This window comes from Hippoglossus stenolepis, chromosome 2 (assembly GCF_022539355.2).
Source record: "Hippoglossus stenolepis isolate QCI-W04-F060 chromosome 2, HSTE1.2, whole genome shotgun sequence".
NCBI classification, from domain to species: Eukaryota; Metazoa; Chordata; class Actinopteri; order Pleuronectiformes; family Pleuronectidae; genus Hippoglossus; species Hippoglossus stenolepis.
The window spans coordinates 25,330,654-25,350,339 of record NC_061484.1 but is presented as its reverse complement, the minus strand read 5'-3'; the positions used below and the strand labels follow the sequence as shown (position 1 = coordinate 25,350,339).

The 19,686-nt window shown below is 42.3% G+C and overlaps 1 pseudogene; it reads right to left on the bottom strand.

Moving 5' to 3' along the window:
• Window positions 1-11,172: 11,172 nt before the first annotated feature.
• Window positions 11,173-19,382, bottom strand: LOC124854567 (annotated as a pseudogene).
• Window positions 19,383-19,686: the final 304 nt, after the last annotated feature.

The window sequence follows — 19,686 nt, the reverse complement described above, 5'->3', positions numbered from 1 at the left end:
AGAGCTTTCAGTTTTCTCCCCAGTGCAGAAATAACAGGCCACATCTTCGGGTCAGCATAGCAGTGATCAGCGGTGACTCCCAGGGTCCAGTCTTCTTCAGCTCCTCCAGTGAATCAGCTAACATGGTGTTTTTCACCAGGACAGGCCTCGGTGTGAAGGTCTGTCTACATGAGAGCAACTGTAGCTTCCTCTCATCCTCATTGTCCCAGTGGAATTGTTGGCCACAGCTCAGACAGTAGCTGTGTCCACAGCCAGTAGTCACAGTTCCTTCAGTGGATCCAGACAGATCGAACAACAGAATCTTTCTCTGTCCAGTTGATTTTCTTGCTGCACTCCATTTCACCTGGTGTCATTGACTATGGGAATAGTTTCACTTCCTCTGAACGGAAACAGATCTCTGCTCCTCCCTCTCTCCTTCACTTCCTGCAGTGACTCATCTCCAACAGTCCACACCTTGTTGTTCACTGGTCCTTACACTGACACATCTGTGAAGGGAGGAGACACAGAAATATCCTGACTGGGAGGTCATTCACAACATACAGTAACAATGAAAGTCAAATCAAATAGATGCATTTAATAATAATAAATCATATATTTATTTATAAAGCACATCTCAGAACAAATAAAGAAAAACAAGTAAAATTACAAATACAAACTCACTCATAGAAGAATGAAAAACTAAAAAAGTAGACAGCAGAGATAACCTCTTCCTCTTTTCTTCACCAATCACGGCGCTGGATTCGATATAACCATGGGCTTATGGCGGGGTCTATGAGTGGCGTTCATTCTGGGGTCGTTGTTTATGATCCTGCTCCTCTCGTGTACTGGGACGACGTCAGGGGCTTCAGCCTCCACCCGCTGCAGGACCCCAGACACGGGTCGCCTCAGGCTGCATCTTGTCCTCTGACGACTGCCGGCCCGTCCCTCTCTCCCTCCACCGCCAGAGCCCAGACCAGTTCTTCCTCCACCGTCCCCACCAACGCTTTCAAGACAAAACTCATCCCTGAGAAGACGACAGACAGACAGCATGGCACACACAGAGACAGACAGACACACACACACACACACACACACACACACACACACATTACTGTGATCGATTGACTTATATAAAGACTCTATAGATCTCTATATAGGGTCCATGTTTTAAAGCAGGAGGTCTGACGCTGGTGTGACAGTTTGTGACTCCCCATTGATGAACCAAATATGATTGCCATGGTGATGGAGAAGGAAGGCGTCGGCTGCAATGAGACTGAGACCAGAGCGCGGTCGTGAGGGAGAAGAGGAAGAGAAAGAGGAAGAAGAGGAAGAAAGGAAGAAGAGAGGAAGAAAGAAGATGGTGGCGAGGCTGACAGCTGGGACGTTCCTCACCACTGCAGATCAGCGATGAACCTGAGAGTGTGAGTACACAAAGACCAACTTGTTCCCATCCTGGTGACTTTCTGCAGAACTGTAACTTCGTTTTCCATACAAAATTTAATTTCAGCTTTTTTTTTTATTGAAACACAGTAAATGGTTTTAAGGTTAGATTTCAAAATCTATGAGAAAAGTGAAGTATAACTGACAACATGCAGAGAGAAAAGAGAGAACACTTTCAGAACTTAAAGTTCAGAAACAGTGACCTCTAGTGGCAGCTCAGTGTTGTGTTGGCAGTGGTGAGGAACTTAGTGTGTTTTATGATGTGATTTGTTCTGAATGTGACTGGATCACACACATCCTAGATACAAAACTATGTATTACTGTGTTTTAAAATCACAGCAGGATCATAAAGTACCTTGGTTACCAGCTCCACATGAACATGAAGATCAGAATGCATCACACAGACGTGTTTAAACCCAAATGAAAAAAACTAGAGACCCTAATCAAACCTAGATGTATTTCAAATTTCAAATCTTTAAATATATTTCCACCAATGATGGGAGAAATATTTTCTTTCCACTTAAACACCAAATATGCTTTCACTGATTCTAATGACTGTGAATGGTTGATAGAAAACTGTCTTTTAAAGGACTGGAATTAATTCCATAATAATAAACCATTCTGATCATAAAGCTGCATAATTACATCATTGTCATTTCTAACATAAGAAAATGTTAAATCCTAAATTAGTCCAAACCTCCTTATGTTAAAGAAATAAAATTCCCTGGACCTGCTAAATCTATGTGTTCTTCACTTGGTCCTCACTTCACCTCATCCCTTCACAAACACTTCCTGGGAATGGTGAAGCAGTTTAATAATGTCCTGTAATGTAATAAAGAATCAAACACGCAGACAGGAGCAGGTAGTGATGACTTTGAATGTTTATTTAAGTTATTCCCACTGCACAACCTCTCCCTGTTGTCCACTAAGGGGGCTGTGAGACAGTAGCTGTTCCTGGTGGTGTGAATCTGTCGCCCTCTACAGGAAACAGAAAGTAACAGCTGCTCACAGTGTTGCTGCTGCTGTTTGATTTCTAAAAGGTTTACATGAAATAAAATAAGGAACAGATGTTGAACACTGCCCTCTAGTGGATTCTGAAGATTCTCAAATTCACAAATGCAGCTTATCAAATATGATAGAGAGCTGCAGAACAAACCCTCAGAGGGTTTCGATCAGGACACTCTCCAGTGGAACTGCTAGTTCAGATCATGAAAATCAAAAAGAACAGAAACCTACGCAGCAACAGATAAATATGCCCGTTCACTAAATATGTAAATACAATGAGGACGAGTGGATTCAAACTTTACAAAGATGAGCGTGATAAAAACAAACCAGGTTCACATTTGCCTTTGTAATGTGACCTAACATCCCATAACACTGATGGACTGTAAATCAAACCAAAGTGAAATCGATCTGTTGGACATGTTGACGCTCTGAGAGTTCATTTCATCAGTAAAGTCTGTTCAATGACTCTTGTTCAGTGAGTTCATGGACACACAGTCAGTTTGTTTCACCTCCATCTCACATGTGAAAGAAAAGAACCAATAATCAGCTCATTGATGATGATCAGGATCAGCCACAGGTTATAAACCATCAGGGAACCTTATTTCTACATTGATTTAGAAAACAACAGCAACATTATTTCTTTCAAACACATTCATGTCAGTGTCATTGTAGAATTCTGTCTTTACAAAGTGAGAACTGAATATCTGTGGTGCAGGAAGGTCAGTGTTTGATTGACAGCTGATCTCTGTGCGGAGCAGAAACGTCACGACGACGAACTTTGAGCAACAAACATGGAGACAAAAGAAGTAAATGATAAAAACACAGAATCTAAATCAATCAATCAATCAAATTCCACCAGGTTTAAATCACTGCTTTTAATGACTCAAGTCTATTTGAGTTTACGGAACTCAGCTGTGGATCCAGAATGAACCCAAACTCCAGCATAGAGAGGCTGAGTGAATGTGGTCTGGACTGGTGGAGGAGAGTCATGGTGTCAGAATCTCTGTGAAGGACAGAACACCTGCACTGTAGTCAGGTACCTCCTACTCTGGAGGACCGAGGACCTGACACTGGAGTCATGATCCTGTTGTAATAAAAGATATAACTGTTTCTATAACAATGTAACAACCAAGATTTATCATTGAATCCAAATCGACATCCTGAGTCTCCTGCTCTGCTGATATTCTTGTATGTGACTGCTACATCAACTAGTCCTCTCATCCCCACCTCCCAGTAACAACGTCCAGTCAGACTCTCTCTACTCAGAACCTGCCACCAAACATTGAATCTGTCTGGGTGAACAGAATAAGACTGTTCTTTACTCATTAATGTTACTTTTCTGTTTCCCTGAGATAATAACAGACGTTTGTTTACTGTGTTTGGATCCAGTTTGATTTCCTGTGAATATTTTAAGAAGTCAGCTCTGGTCCTGGGCTCTGGTTGTGGCAGTAAAACATCCACTTGAGACACAATCTGTAAAATCTCTGTCTCTGTCTCACTCAGAATGTCCTGTAGTCGACCTCTGACCTGGGACACAGCTGCTGTCACGTCCTCAAGTACCTCAGATGAGCGGATCTGATGCTGGATGGGTGTAGATTCCCTGAGTGGTGACAGTGAGGGTAGTTGTGGCCAAACTGGTTGTGATCCTCTGTGTCTGAGCTGCTTCAGTTCATGGTCTTTCCTCTTCCAGCTCAGTGATCTCCTGCTCAGAGCTCTCCTGAAGCTCTCTGACTCGGCCACTTCAGTTTGCTGCTTGGATCTGATCTGCTGCTTCACATCAGGCTTCTTTTCTCAGCAGACGGATCAGCTCAGTGAAGATCTTCTCACTGTCCTTCACTGCTTATCAGCAGAGCCATTGACGGTCTCCTCCTCCTGTTGAAGCAGCTTCACATCTTTCTTTCTGTCCTGGAGTCCCTGCTGGATTGTTTGTCTCCACAGCCCGAGGCTCTGCTTCTCAGTCCTTTCTGCAGCTAACACTGTGTCGTGGTCTTTATGTTCATCCACAGAGCAGAGATAAACAGATACACTGCTGATCAGTGGCCAAGAACATCTTCATCACCTCATTGTGGCGAGCAGATGTTCTCCTGGAGCTTCTCCAAAGGCTCCACCAGCTTGTGCTTCTTAAATGGAGGTGACTGAAATGAGGCTGGAGGTGTTTTCACAATAAAAGTAAACAAACCAAACAGGACTTGAAGAGCTTTCAGTTTTCTCCCAGTGCAGCAATCACAGGGCCACATCTTGGGTCCAGCATAGCAGTGATCAGCAGGAGCAGCTTGAGTCAAGTCTTCTTCCAGCTCCTCCACTAAATCCAGCTAACATGGTGTTTTCACCAGGACAGGCCTCGGTGTGAAGGTCTGTCTACACTGAGAGCAGCTGTAGCTTCCTCTCTCATCCTCTTTGTCCCAGTGGGTGTTTAATACAGCTCATACAGTAGCTGTGTCCACAGCCAGTAGTCACCGGGATCTTCAGTAGATCAAACAAATCGAACAACAGAATCTTTCTCTCTGCAGTTGATTTTCTTGCTGCGCCATTTCAGCTGGTGTCAGTGACTGTAGAATAGATTCACTTCCTCTGAGAAAACAGATCTCTGATCCTCCCTCTCTCCTTCACTTCCTGCAGTGACTCATCTCCCACAGTTCAGGGCTTGTTGTTCACTGGTCCTTACACGTACATCTGAAGGGGAGGAGACAAAGAAATATTCTGACTGGGAGAGGCTGGTTGTGTTGTTGGTTTTCAGGATTTACTGCATTCTGGCGGCTGTTCATACCTGGTGTTAAGAGGAGCTTTCCAGTGAGAAGCAGGTGTGTTATCCTTCATTCACAACATACAGTAACAATGAAAGTCAAATCAAATAGATGCATTTCATAATAATAAATCACATCTTTATTTATAAAGCACATCTCAAAACAAAGACCAACTGTTCCCTGTCTGGTGACTTTCTGCAGAACTGCTTTGTTTTCATACAAAATTTTGTTTAGCTTTTTTAAATAATAGCAGAGTAAATGGTTTTTGAGTTAGATTTAAAAATCTATGAGAAAAGTGAAACATAACTTTTACCTTCATGCAGAAAGAGAACACTTTGGACCTTAAACTTCAGAAACATCTGACACTCTATTGGCAGCTCAGTGTTGTGTTGGCAGTGATGAGGACTTTTAATGTGTTTATGAGATGTGATTTGTTCTGAATGTGACTGGATCTCACACATCCTAGATATAAAACTATGTATTTTTGTGTTTTAAAATCACAGCAGGATCATAAAGTACCTTGGTTACCAGCTCCACATGAACATGAAGATCAGAATGCATCACACAGACGTTTAAAACCCCAAATGAAAAAATGTAAAGCCCCTAATCAAACCTAGATCTATTTCAAATTTAAAATCTTTAAATATATTTCCACCAACGATGGGTGAAATATTTTTTCTTTCCCACTAAAAACGCAAATATGCTTTCACTGATTCTAATGACTGTGAATGGTTGATAGAAAACTGTCTTAATTCCATAATAATAAACCAGTCATTCTGATCATGAAGCTGCATAATTACATTATTATCCATTTGTTAACATGAGAAAATGTTAAATCTTAAATTAGTCCAAACCTCCACCCATGTTAAAGAAGAGGAAACAAAATTCCTGGACCTGCTCTAAATCTATGAGTTCTTCTTGGTCCTCATACCTCATACCTTCACAAACATTTCATGGAAATCAGTAAAGCAGTTTTGTAAGTAGTCATAGTAATGCATAATAAAGAATCAGAAACACACAGACAGGAGCAGGTAGTAATGACTTTGAATGTTTATTTAAAGTTATTCCCACTGCACAACCTCTCCCCCTGTGTGGCCAGTCTGAAAGGAGGAGGATACAGGCCCACTATAGCGCCACATCCAGCACTTTTTATTAGCAAGACTGTATTTTTAACCACAACACCTCACCCCACACCGGTACAGCCTGTATGCTGCCCTGTGGTGACACACTAGCATGGTGAGGCTGGTTCAGAAACAACCCAGAGGACGAAGAAGGTCCAATAAGAGGCGGCCGAGATTCGGGTGGGTGACTCCAATTAATGAATAGAAAAGAGGACGCTGTCTTACTAAATATCAAGTTCCACAAGAAAGAAAGGGGGCGGATGATGGTGAGAGACAAAGAGAAAGTATTCAGTAGAAAGAATCCTCTCCTGTCCCTCGACGTGGCTGCCGATCTGCGGCGGGCTTTGATGATGTAAGCGTTGAAGGTTGAGGCTTGTGAAGAAACCTCAAGATTCACAGCGTGGTCGTCGTCCTTCTCCAATCAATGACGAAGTTCCTCTCTCCTCTTTCCACACAAAAACGGAATGACTGGGACGGAGAGAGAAGTTAAATCAATTCACTGAGCAGATGTCGTCCTGTATTGTTTAATAATTGTGTTTCAATTAATCATGAAATGCAGCGACAGCACAATGAATGACTGAGTTGGTCCACTTTCTAAATATCATTGTTAAAACTTGCGGCAGATTTTTTTTTTGTTATCAGACACAAAAAACTGAAAATGTAAACATGGTCAGAAACAACTTTGGGTAAATGAGAAAATAAGGGTGTTTGTAAAAAGGACCAGTCCGGACACACAACTGACTGCAGATAACACAGTGACACTATGTATTAAACATTGTTCCGTTAAATCACAGTTGTGTGTTGAAGCCTTCAGACAATGTGCGTGTACAGAGTGTGTTGGAGTGTTACCTGCGGAGGGGACTACAGATCTCCGAGAGGAATGATTTCTTAGTTGATAAAAAACTCGATAGTCTCCTCTTCCCAGTCGTCCACGTTGCTGTCCAGCTCATCGGTGTCCACGCCTTGTAAAGACACAACATACAAACAGTCAGAGATTTTCCTACTTTAAATTAAGGACTGTAGAGGGAAGTGAAGGGTGAGGATTATTAAAGTGAGAGGTCTCACCTTCTATACACACAGGATGATTGTACGTGGCAAGAATAATAAAAAAATCTGTTTTTACATAACGTACAAAACGGTTATTGTTTAGTGTTGCTCTGCTGCGTCTGTTTTGACAACTGACAAATGCTAATTGATGATCAGGATCAATACAGGTTATAAAACATCAGGGAACCTTATTTCTACATTGATTTAGAAAACAACAGCAACATTATTTCTTTCAAACACCTTCATGTCAGTGTAATTGTAGAATTCTGTCTTTACAAAGTGAGAACTGAATATTGTCAGAGTGCGCAAAATGGCAAGCGTGAACCCAAAGAAGCACGACACTAGGCAGTCTGGAATAGCAAGAGTTCTTGTTTAATGGATGATCAGGGTCAAAAGCCAGGCAGACAGTCAGAGAAAGCAAACAAATCCGATAGGGAGCAGGCAAAACAGGAATCCAGGGTCAGAAGGCAGGTCAGAGTGGAGATCCAGGCAGAACCAATGAATCAAGGGATAAACCACAAAGCCAGAAAAACACACTAGACGATCTGCCAGAGAACAGAAATGAGCAATTATATATACTGGGTGACTAATGACTGATGGAAAGCAGGTGAGTCTGGGGGTGGGGCAGGTAAGTGGCTGAATTCTGAAATGACATGAGAATTGGTACATACAAAAATAAGATAAGACAATGAAAATGTTAAGAGCTGACATGAAGTTGTGAGTGTGGTTCATGGCTGTCAAATATTTCATCACATAATCTGATGTGCACATGTTTACACTAAGGACAAGGAAAACTATTTTCTTTTATTGATTTAAATGAAGTGTCTGTGTTGAGCTCATTAGTCTTTAACCTTCTTTGGATCCCAGTGTGACGCTGTAAGAAATGCAGTCTAACACCTCATTGTTTCTTCACTTACAAGCTGCTGCATGTTTGGATTCACCGAGCAACTCCCGCTGCACAGTTTGGCGGCCAATGTTCTCTGAGTAACGTCAAGGTCACATGAATCCCTGTCAGTTTTCTGAACGTAGCCTGAGTTTGGGATTACTCAAAAACATGGGAACATCTTCCTCCTTCTTCTTCTTCTCTCTCCTCCCTTCTCCTTCTTCTCTCTCCTCCTTCTCCTTCTTCTCTCTCTTCTTCAGTTCGTTCCTCTTCTCCTTCTCCTTCTTCTCTCTCTCCAGTTGCTCTTTCTTTTCCTGCTTCTTCTTCTCCTTCTTCACCTTCTTAACCTTCTTTTTGTACTCATTGGTCTTCAAAGGCGAATTCCTCGAAAAGAACAGGGCAGCATAAGTTTCAACATTTTCTTCTTCAAAGTCTCAACACGAAACAAATCAATCCGCCCATAATTCAAATCTAAATGATCTGATGTAACGTACCTGAAGCTCAATATTCTGCAGATAAGTTCTACCCTTGCTTCCTCAGATATTCCCATTCCCCTTCCTGCATTTTCCCTATCATTGTCAGGACCTGGAGCTGAGGAATCAGCACGCTCCCAGGAAGGATTTTCTTCCCTCCTTCGCTTTCATTATCGTCTTTAGATCTTGAGCTTCTTCTCAACTCTTCTCTCTGGCTCTGCTGTGTCCACAGACTTCTCATTTTAACCAATTCCTCTGGCCTGATACCTTGAAAGGCAGTAGAGGCTATCTGCTTCCTCGGAGTTGCGTTCTCAGCAGTTAGCTGCTTCTTCAGGCATTACTTACTGCAGCCTAGACCAGCGTTTTCAAGCCAGGTTTTCGAAGTAGCTTTCTCTGCCATGCTCCTTTATAACTGTGTTTGCAGCATCCAGCTTCTTCTTCAGTACAATGTTTTCTTCCTTGAAGCAATGTTATATGCAGCCTACCTCTTCAGAGCGGTGTTTTCTGCAGCCAGAGCTGCATTCTTAGCATCATCATTCAGAGAGTGTTTTCTGCCGCTAGAGCAATTCTCTGCCACCTGCTCATCGAGCTTTGTTTCTTGTAGCCAGCTTCCTCCAGAAGTGACTGAAAGGCCTAAATAAACCTATAACAGGTAAAGGACAGTCCATCCCTAACTGAATATATTCAAAGAGACGGAGATTATTGATCAATTTTAGTCATTTACACACGTCTGCTTTTAAAGTCTGTAAAACTACAGTAAAGTGAGATGAAGAAATAAAAGACAATAGTGTGTTTGAAGATAAAACTAAAAACAGTTTAACCTGAAATCTCTCGCTTAAACCAAACTTACTTCCTCTCTTGAGCAGTTGATGCTGTTGATGTTGGATGACATAGGTGATCCAGTGCAACAAAGTGGTTGTAAAAAGTATATTTGCTAGATCATCTCTACTGGCGGTTTGCTTATCACGGTTGGGGCGTGGTGAGAGAGAAGGTCGCGTGCAGCGTCTCTTGAAATGTTTCTCCTTAAATGTGTTAATTAGCTTTGAATCAAAAGCCAATTGGTATCTAGCTTTGATCTGACCTGGACGGAAACATCAAACACACTGTTGCTTCTCCTGACAGCTGTAGTAGGAGATTCTGCCTGCTCATGCTCAGTAACACACACGCCAACAATCCTCTGACACACACACACATACACACACACACACACACACACACACACAAAGAAACCCCACAGAAATGCCTGATTACACTAAGATATACACATCAACATGTACTGTACATGACGAATATATAATACCGTCTGAGTCAAGTTATAGGTTAAACCTGCAATAAGTGATTTTCCTGGCCACATAAGGGACATTAGAAACATTTCCTAAATATTTTTTATCTATGTAGACTGTAGAGAGGGAAGTGAAGGTGAGGATTATTAAAGTGAGAGGTCTCACCTTCTATACACTGGATGATTGTATGTATGGCAGAATAATAAAAAATCTGTTTTACATAACGTAAAAAACGTTTTTGTTTTAGTGTTGCTCTGCTACGTCTGTTTGTCAACTAGCAAATGCTAATTGCGGTTTGCATTGTTGTGTTGTTTCATATTTTTCATTAGTAACAACAGTCAATCTTAAAGTCGTATAACGTGCCGACTTGACTGTAGGATTGTCAAGTCGAGCTAACAGATCAAATATAATGTCCATAGTTACGTAAAGAACGTTATACTCTTGTCAGAACTGTAATGTTATTTGTTGTTTTACAGACAAAATATTTTCTTCGTGAACCCATTCAAGCAGTTTGTCCAGTAGGGGCTTTGTGGGTTGTGTGTTCATGGTGGTGTGAAACTGTCGCCTCTACAGGAAACAGAGAAAGTAACAGCTGCTGCAGTCTGTTTCTGCTGCTGTTTGATTTTAAAAGGTTTACATGAAATAAAATAGGGACAGATATTAAACACTGCCCTCTGGCTGGATTCTGAATTCATTCACAAATACAGCTTATCAAATGCGATAGAGCTGCAGAACAAACCCTCAGAGGACTCGATCAGGACACTCTCCAGTGGAACTGCTAGTTCAGACATGGAAATCAAAAAGAACGAAAACCTCGCGCAGCAGATAAATATGCCCGTTCACTAAATATGTAAATACAATGAGGGCCCAGTGGTTCACACTTTACAGAGATGAGCCGTGATAAAAACAAACCAGGTTCACATTTACAATGTGACCTAACATCCCACTAACATGATGAACATAAATCAGAGCCAAAGAGTGAAGTCGAATCTGTTGGACATCATTGACGCTCTGAGTTCATTTCATCAGTAAAGATCATTCAATGACTCTTGTTCAGTGAGTTCATGGACACACAGTCAGTTGTTTCACCTCCATCTCACATGGAAAGAAAGAACCAATAATCAGCTCGTGATGATCAGGATCAATACAGGTTATAAAACGTGGGACCTTGTTTCATTGATTTGAAAACAACAGCAACATTATTTCTTTCAAACACATTCATGTCAGTGTAATTGTAGAATTCTGTCTTTACAAAGTGAGAACTGAATATCTGTGGTGCAGGAAGGTCAGTGTTTGATTGACAGCTGATCTCTGTGCTGAGCAGAAACGTCACGACGACGAACTTTGAGCAACAAACATGGAGACAAAAGAAGGAAATGATAAAAACACAGAATCTCAATCAATCAATAAAATTTTATTTGTATAGCCCATATTCACAAATACAATCTGTCTCATAGGGCTTTAACAAGGTGTGACATCCTCTGTTCTTAACCCTCAACAAGAGAAAGGAAAAACGACTAAAAAAACATTTTAACAGGTTAAAAAGAACATAGAAACCTCAGAGAGCCACATGTGAGGGATCCCTCTCCCAGGACGGACTGAAGTGCAATAGATGCCTCGTGTAAGGAGAACATCCAGCAAAATAAGATTGAGATTAAGAATAAACACTTTCTAGCATAATGGAAAGGTCAATATGAGTTGATTGATTATTGTCAGTAATAGTCGAGTATCTGAAATATTATCAACAGTCTTATTGTAATCATAGTCACGGTCAGCTGCCACCTCAATGGTGGTCACCACCACTCTCAGATGCCAACACGATACAGAGATCCGCCATTATTATCAGGATCAGCCAGCTAGACTTCGATCCTCAGGTTTTAAATCACTGCTTTTAATGTGACTCAAGTCTATTTCAGTTCACGGAACTCAGCGCTGTGGATCAGAATAATAACAAACCCAAACTCTCCAGCATAGAGAGGCTGAGTGGAATGTGGTCTGGACTCTGTGGAGGAGGTCATGGTGTCAGTGGCGCTGTAGAAGGACAGAACACCTGCACTGTGATCAGGTACACTCCTCTCTGGAGGACCAAGGACCTGACACTGGAGTCTGGTGCTGTTGTAATAAAAAGATATAACTGTTTCTATAACAATCAACGACCAAGATTTATCATTGAATCCAAATGCACATTCTTGTGACTCTCCTGCTCTGCTGATATTCTTGTATGTGACTGCTACACTAGTCCTCTCACCTCCACCTCCACCTCCAGTAACAAGCGTCCAGTCAAGCTCTCTCTACTCAGGACCTGACGCCAAACAGAAGTGAATCTGTCTGGGTGATCAGAATAAGACTGTTCTTCTCTCATTACTGTTACTTTTCTGTTTTCCCTGAGATGATAACAGATGTTGTTTACTGTGTTTGGATCCAGTGTGATTTCCTGTGAATATTTTAAGGAGTCAGCTCTGGTCTTGGGCTCTGGTTGAGGCAGTAAAACATCCACTTGAGACACAATCTGTAAAATCTCTGTCTCTGTCTCCTCAGAATGTCTGTAGTCGACCTCTGACCTGTGACACAGCTCAACATCACGTCCTCAAAGTACCTCAGAGGACGGATCACAGAAATGCTGGATGAGTGTGTAGATTCACTGAGTGGTGACAGTGAGGGGTAGTTGTGTAGAAACTGGTTGTGATCCTCTGTGTCTGAGAGCTAGCACAGTTCATGGTCTTTCCTCTTCCAGCTCCAGTGATCTCCTGCTCCAGTCTCTCCTGAAGCTCTCTGACTCGACTCACTTCAGTTTGCTGCTGGGATCGTCTGCTGCTTCACATCAGAGCACTGCTCCAGCAGACAGATCAGCTCGGTAGTCTTTCACTGTCCTTCACTGCTTTATCAGCAGAGCCATTGGCTCCCTCCTCCTGTTGAAGCAGCTTCACATCTTTCTCTGTCCTGGAGTCCTGCTGGATTGTTTGTCTCCTCAGCCCGAGCTCTCTCTCTGCCTCTCAGTCCTTTCTGCTGCAGCTGTAACTGTACGTGGTCTTTATGTTCATCCACAGAGCAGAGATAACAGATACACTGCTGATCAGTGCGGCAGAACATCTTCATCACCTCATCGTGACTGAGAGCAGATGTTCTCCTGGAGCTTCTTCGAGGAGCTCCACCAGCTTGTGCTTCTTAAATGGAGTGACTGAAAATGAGGCTGAAATTGTTTTCACAATAGAGCTAAACAAACCAAGCAGGACTTAAGAGCTTTCAGATTTTCTCCCAGTGCAAAATCACAGGCCCATCTTCCAGGTCCAACATAGCAGTGATCAGCAGGAGCAGCTTGGAGTCCAGTCTTCTTCAGCTCCTCCACTAAATCAGCCCCTAACATGGTACTACTTGGGACAGGCCTCGGTGTGAAGGTCTGTCTACACTGAGGAGCAGCTGTAGCTTCCTCTCTCCTCCTCTTTGTCCCAGTGGGTGTTAATACAGCTCAGACAGTAGCTGTGTCCACAGCCAGTAGTCACGGATCCTTCAGTGGATCCAGACAGATCGAACAACCCAGAATCTTTCTCTCTCCAGTTGGATTTTCTTGCTGCGCCATTTCGGCTAGTGCCAGTGACTGTAGAATAGATTCACATCCTCTTAACAGAAACAGATCTCTGCTCACTCTCCCTCTCCTTCATTTCCTGCAGTGACTCATCTCAACAGTCCACACCTTGTTGTTCACTGGTCATACAGAAGTACACACCTGTGAGGAGGAGACTCAGACATATTCTGACTAGAGGAGCTGGTTTGTGTTGTGGTTGGTTTTGGTTACTGCATTTCACAGCAACCTGTTCATACCTGGTGTTAGAGCTTTCCAGTGAGAGGCAGAGTGTGTTATCCTTCATTCACAACATACAAACAACAGTGAAAATTCAAATCAAATAGATGCATTAATAATAATAAATCTGTCTGTTTATTTTATAAAGCACATCTCAAGAACAAATAAAGAAAGAACATCAAAATTAACAAATACAAACTCACTCATAGAAGAATGAAAAACTAAAAAATGTAGGCGCTGAGATAACCTCTTCCTCTTTTCTTCACCAATCGTGGCACTGGATTCGGTAACCATGAGGCTTTATGGCAGGGTCTATGAGTGGCACGTTCATTCTGGAATGTTGTTTATGATCCTGCTCCTCCTCGTGTACTGGGGCGACGTCAGGGGCTTCAGCCTCCACCCGCTGCAGGACCTCAAACACACGGGTCGCCTCAGGCTGCATCTTGTCCTCTGACGACTGCCGGCCCGTCCTCCCTCTCCCTCACCACCGACCCAGACCAGTTCTTCCTCGTCCCCTGCCCCTTTCAGGCAAACTCAACCCTGAGAAGAAGATGAAGACAGACAGCATGGCACACACAGAGACAGACAGTTATACACACACACAGAGACACACAAACACACTACTGTATTCGGTTGAAACATATAAAGACTCACATAGATCTCTATAGGGTCCATGTTTTAAAGCAGGGCGTCTAGCTGGTGTGACAGTTTGTGACTCCCCATTAGAACAATGGTTGTATGGTGATGGAGAAGAAATCATTGTGGTGAGGCCTGAGACCAGAGCGGCTGTGAGAAGAAGAGAAGAAAAGAGGAAAGAAGAAAGAGGAAGAAGAAAGGAAAGAAGAGGAAGAAGAGGAAGAGAGGAAAGAAGATGGTGACAGTGTGGCAACTGGGACCGTTCCTCACCCTGCAGATCAACGATGAACCCCTGAGAGGTGTGAGTGCAAGGACCAACTGTTCCTGTCTGGTGACTTTCTGTAGAACTATGCTTTGTTTTCCAAACAAAATTTAACTCAGCTTTTTTTTTTATTAAAACCAGGTAAATGGTTTTGAAATAATTTTAAAATCTATGAGAAAAGTGAAACAACGCAGCCTTTATGCAGAGAAAAAGAACACTTTAGACTTAAACTTCAGAAACAACGACCTCTGGTAGCTCAGTGTTAGTAATTTGGCAGTTGTAAAGAACAGTGTAATTTTATGATGTGATTTGTTCTGAATGTGACTGGATCACACATCTAGATACAAAAACTATGTATTTTGTCTTTTTAAAAATCACAGCAGGATCATAAAGTACCTTGGTTACCAGCTCCACATGAACATGAAGATCAGAATGCATCACACAGACGTGTTTCGGCAAATGAAAATCTAAGCCTAATCAAATACAGTGTATTTCAAGTTCAAATCTTTAAATATGTTCCTGTGATGGGTGAAATATTTTCTTCCCTTAAAGCATGGAAATATGCTTTCCTGATTCTAATGACTGTAGATGGTTGATAGAAAACTGTCTTTTAAAAGGACTGGAATTAATTCCATAATAATAATATTCTGATCATAAAGCTGCATAATTACATCATTATCCATTTTCTAACATAAGAAAATGTTAAATCTAAATTAGTCAAACCTCCGCCTGTTAAGAAAGAATAAATTACAGACCTGCTCTAAATCTATGGGTTCTTCACTTGGTCCTCATACCTCATCCCTTCACAAACACTTCATGGAAATCGGTGAAGCAGTTTAATAGTAATCCTGTAATGTAATAAAGAATCAAACACGCAGACAGGAGCAGGTAGTGATGACTTTGAATGTTTATTTAAAGTTATTCCCACTGCACAACCTCTCCCTGTTGTCCACTAAGGGGAGCTGTGAGACAGTAGCTGTTCCTGGTGGTGTGAATCTGTCGCCCTCTACAGGAAACAGAAAGTAACAGCTGCTGCAGTGTTGCTGCTGCTGTTTGATTTTAAGGTTTACATGAAATAAAATAAGGGACAGATGTTGAACACCTACCTCTAGTGATTCTGAATTCTCAAATTCACAAATACAGCTTATCAAATGTGATGAGAGCTGCAGAACAAACCCTCAGAGGGACTTTCGATCCAGACACTCTCCAGTGGAACTGCTAGTTCAGATCATGAAATCAAAAGAACAGAAACCTACGCAGCAGCAGATAAATATGCCCGTTCACTAAATATGTAAATACAATAGGGGCGGTGGATTCACACTTTACAGAGATGAGCCGTGATAAAAACAAACCAGGTTCCACATTTACAATGTGACCTAACATCATAACACTGATGGACTGTAAATCAAGCCAAAGTGAAGTCGATCTGTTGGACATGTTGGCCAGCTCTGAGTTCATTTCAGTAAAAGTCTGTTCAGTGACTCTTGTTCAGTGAGTTCATGGACACACAATCAGTTGTTTCCTCCATCTCACATGTGGAAAAAAGAACTAATATCAGCTCATTGATGATGATCAGGATCAATACAGGTTATAAACCATCAGGGAACCTTATTTCTACATTGATTTGAAAACAACAGCAACATTATTTCTTTCAAACATTCATGTCAGTGTCATTTGTAGAATTCTGTCTTTACAAAGTGAGAACTGAATATCTGTGGTGCAGGAAGGTCAGTGTTTGATTGACCCAGCTGATCTCTGTGCGAACGAAAACGTCCATGACGGCGAACTTTGAGCAACAAACATGGAATAAAAGTAAATGATAAAAACACAGAATCTAAATCAATCAATCAATCAAATTCCACCAGGTTTAAATCACTGCTTTAATGACTCAAGTCTATTTGAGTTTACGGAACTCAGCTGTGGATCCAGGAATGAACCCAAACTCCAGCATAGAGGCTGAGTGAATGTGGTCTGGACTCGGTGGAGAGGTCGTAGTCCAGGAAACGCTGTAGAAGGACAGAACACCTGCACTGTGATCCAGGTACACTCCTACTCTGGAGGACCGAGGACCTGACACTGGGTCATGATCCTGTTGTAATAAAAGATATAACTGTTTCTATAACAATGTAACAACCAAGATTTATCATTGAATCCAAATCGACATCCTGAGTCTCTTGCTCTGCTGATATTCTTGTATGTGACTGCTACATCAACTAGTCCTCTCATCCCCACCTCCCAGTAACAACGTCCAGTCAGACTCTCTCTACTCAGAACCTGCCACCAAACATTGAATCTGTCTGGGTGAACAGAATAAGACTGTTCTTTACTCATTAATGTTACTTTTCTGTTTCCCTGAGATAATAACAGACGTTTGTTTACTGTGTTTGGATCCAGTTTGATTTCCTGTGAATATTTTAAGAAAGTCAGCTCTGGTCTGGGCTCTAGTTGTGGCAGTAAAACATCCACTTCAGAACCACAATCCTGTAAAATCTCTGTCTGTCTCACTCAGAATGTCCTGTAGTCGACCTCTGACCTGGGACACAGCTGCTGCTCACGTCCTCAAAGTACCTCCAGAGGACGGGATCCACAGTACTGGATAGTGTGTAGATTCCTAGTGGTGACAGTGAGGGTAGTTGTGTAGAAACTGGTTGTGATCCTCTGTGTCTAGAGCTGCTTCCAGTTCATGGTCTTTCCTCTTCAGCTCAGTGATCTCCTGCTCCAGGCTCTCCTGAAGCTCTCTGACTCGACTCACTTCAGTTTGCTGCTTGGATCTGATCTGCTGCTTCATCAGAGCTTCTTTTCTCCCAGCAGACGGATCAGCTCAGTGAAGATCTTCTCACTGTCCTTCACTGCTTTATCAGCAGAGCCATTGACGGTCTCCTCCTCTCCTGTTGAAGGCAACTTCCTCTTTCTTTCTGTCCTGGAAGTCCCTGCTGAATTGTTTTGTCTCTGGCCGAGCTCTCCTCTGCTTCTCAGTCCTTTCTGCTGCAGCTAACACTGTGTCGTGGTCTTTATGTTCATCCACAGAGCAGATAACAGATACACTGCTGATCAGTGCGGCAGAACATCTTCATCACCTCATTGTGGCTTGAGCAGATGTTCTCCTGGGCTTCTCCGAGGGCTCCACCAGCTTTGTGCTTCTTAAATAGGTGACTGAAAATGAGGCTGGAGGTGTTTTCACAATAAGAAGGCTAAACAAACCAAACAGGACTTAAAGGCTTTCAGTTTCTCCGGTACAGCAATCACAGGCCCACATCTTCAGGTCAGCATAGCAGTGATCAGCAGGAGCAGCTTGGAGTCCAGTCTTCTTCAGCTCCTCCACTAAATCAGCTAACATGGTGTTTTTCACCAGGACAGGCCTCGGTGTGAAGGTCTGTCTACACTGAGGCAGCTGGCTTCCTCTCTCATCCCCATTGTCCCAGTGGAGTGTTGTACCCAGCTCAGACAGTAGCTGTGTCAGCCAGTAGTCACGGATCCTTCAGTGGATTCAGACAGATCGAACAACAGAATCTTTCTCTGTCAGTTGATTTTCTTGCTGCGCCATTTCAGCTGGTGTAGTGACTGTAGAATAGTTTCACTTCCTCTGAACAGAAACAGATCTCTGCTCCTCCCTCTCTCCTTCACTCCCTGCAGTGACTCATCTCCAATAGTTCAGGGCTTGTTGTTCACTTTGGTCCTTACACTGACACATCTGTGAAGGGAGGAGACTCCAGACATATCCTGACTGGGAGGCTGGTTATGAGTTTGTATCTGTGTTATCACATTTCAGAGTGAATAGTTGCACTGGGAACTGTCACATTCAGCTCACAACAGCACAGGTTTGTAATATTCACATTCTTCAAAGTTTCCAGAAAAGTTAACAGATCTTTTCAGTGGAATAAAAAACAACACAAGGGCTTCACAAATGAAAACACAAGTAAAATACATTAAAACACACGTATGAAGGAGTCAAAAATGTATAAAAACACTACAGGTGACAGAAAATGTAATGTGAACACACTTTAGAAACTAGTGTTGTGCAATAGTAGGTAGACTTGATGTTGGCTAATTGTTAATAATCATAAAAATATGATTATTAAAATAATAAAATTATTAATTAAAAACAATAAAGTTATCAATTAAGAATAATGAAATAATTAATGAGAAACAATGCAATTATCAATTAAGAATATTACAATTTATGATATAATTTATCAAAGGCGGGGCACCACCCTGGTATCAGGGACCAACAATCAATCTGTAAAGATCAGTCTCATAAAATCTGTGTTACTATTAATGATTATAAAATTAACAGTGAAGGTTAAAAGTTCAAGCACTGGCTATCATGTTCCAGCTGTATTCACATCGCTGGAGTCAAGATGGCGTCTCAGTCACAGGGGATGACGTCGTATTACTGAAAACAAGGCGGCGGTCTAACCACGTGATGTTGTGTTGCTGGACTCAAAATGGCGGTCTAAACTCGTGGTTTGACCAACAGAAATGGAGAACAAAGGGATGCTTTGGTCTATCTCGTAGTTCAAAGCACCGAAGTGTCGAGATGCGATCGCACTATCTAAGTCCTTGACGTATATAACACGTGAATTATGTGGATGCAGGTCGGAGCGTGTGTGCAGGCGGGTTTAGGAGAAGAGAGGTGAAAAGAAAACATACAAGAAGCGATCAGAAGATCTCAAACACCGCCAGAGACAGTTTTCGGGGACTTTACCTCATTACCCAAGCGGACGAACTGGGATCCCGTCCAGCGCAATGTGCGATCTCAAAATAGGTCTGTGATCACACAGTTCGGCGTGGCGAGAATGCAGGCAAATCACAACCTTTAGCACAAAACAAAAGGGGCCTTCGGCGGTCCTACGCAAACATACACTCCAAATAATAACCTTTAATGTTTAAAACTAGTCTCTGCCCAGACATAAGCCTCTTACTTGTTGCTGGTCAACGGTTCGTTGTCTGTGACGGCGGCGTTCGGGAAGACAAGTGAATGATAGTGTTCGTGGCCTCTGAACAGCTGATTCGG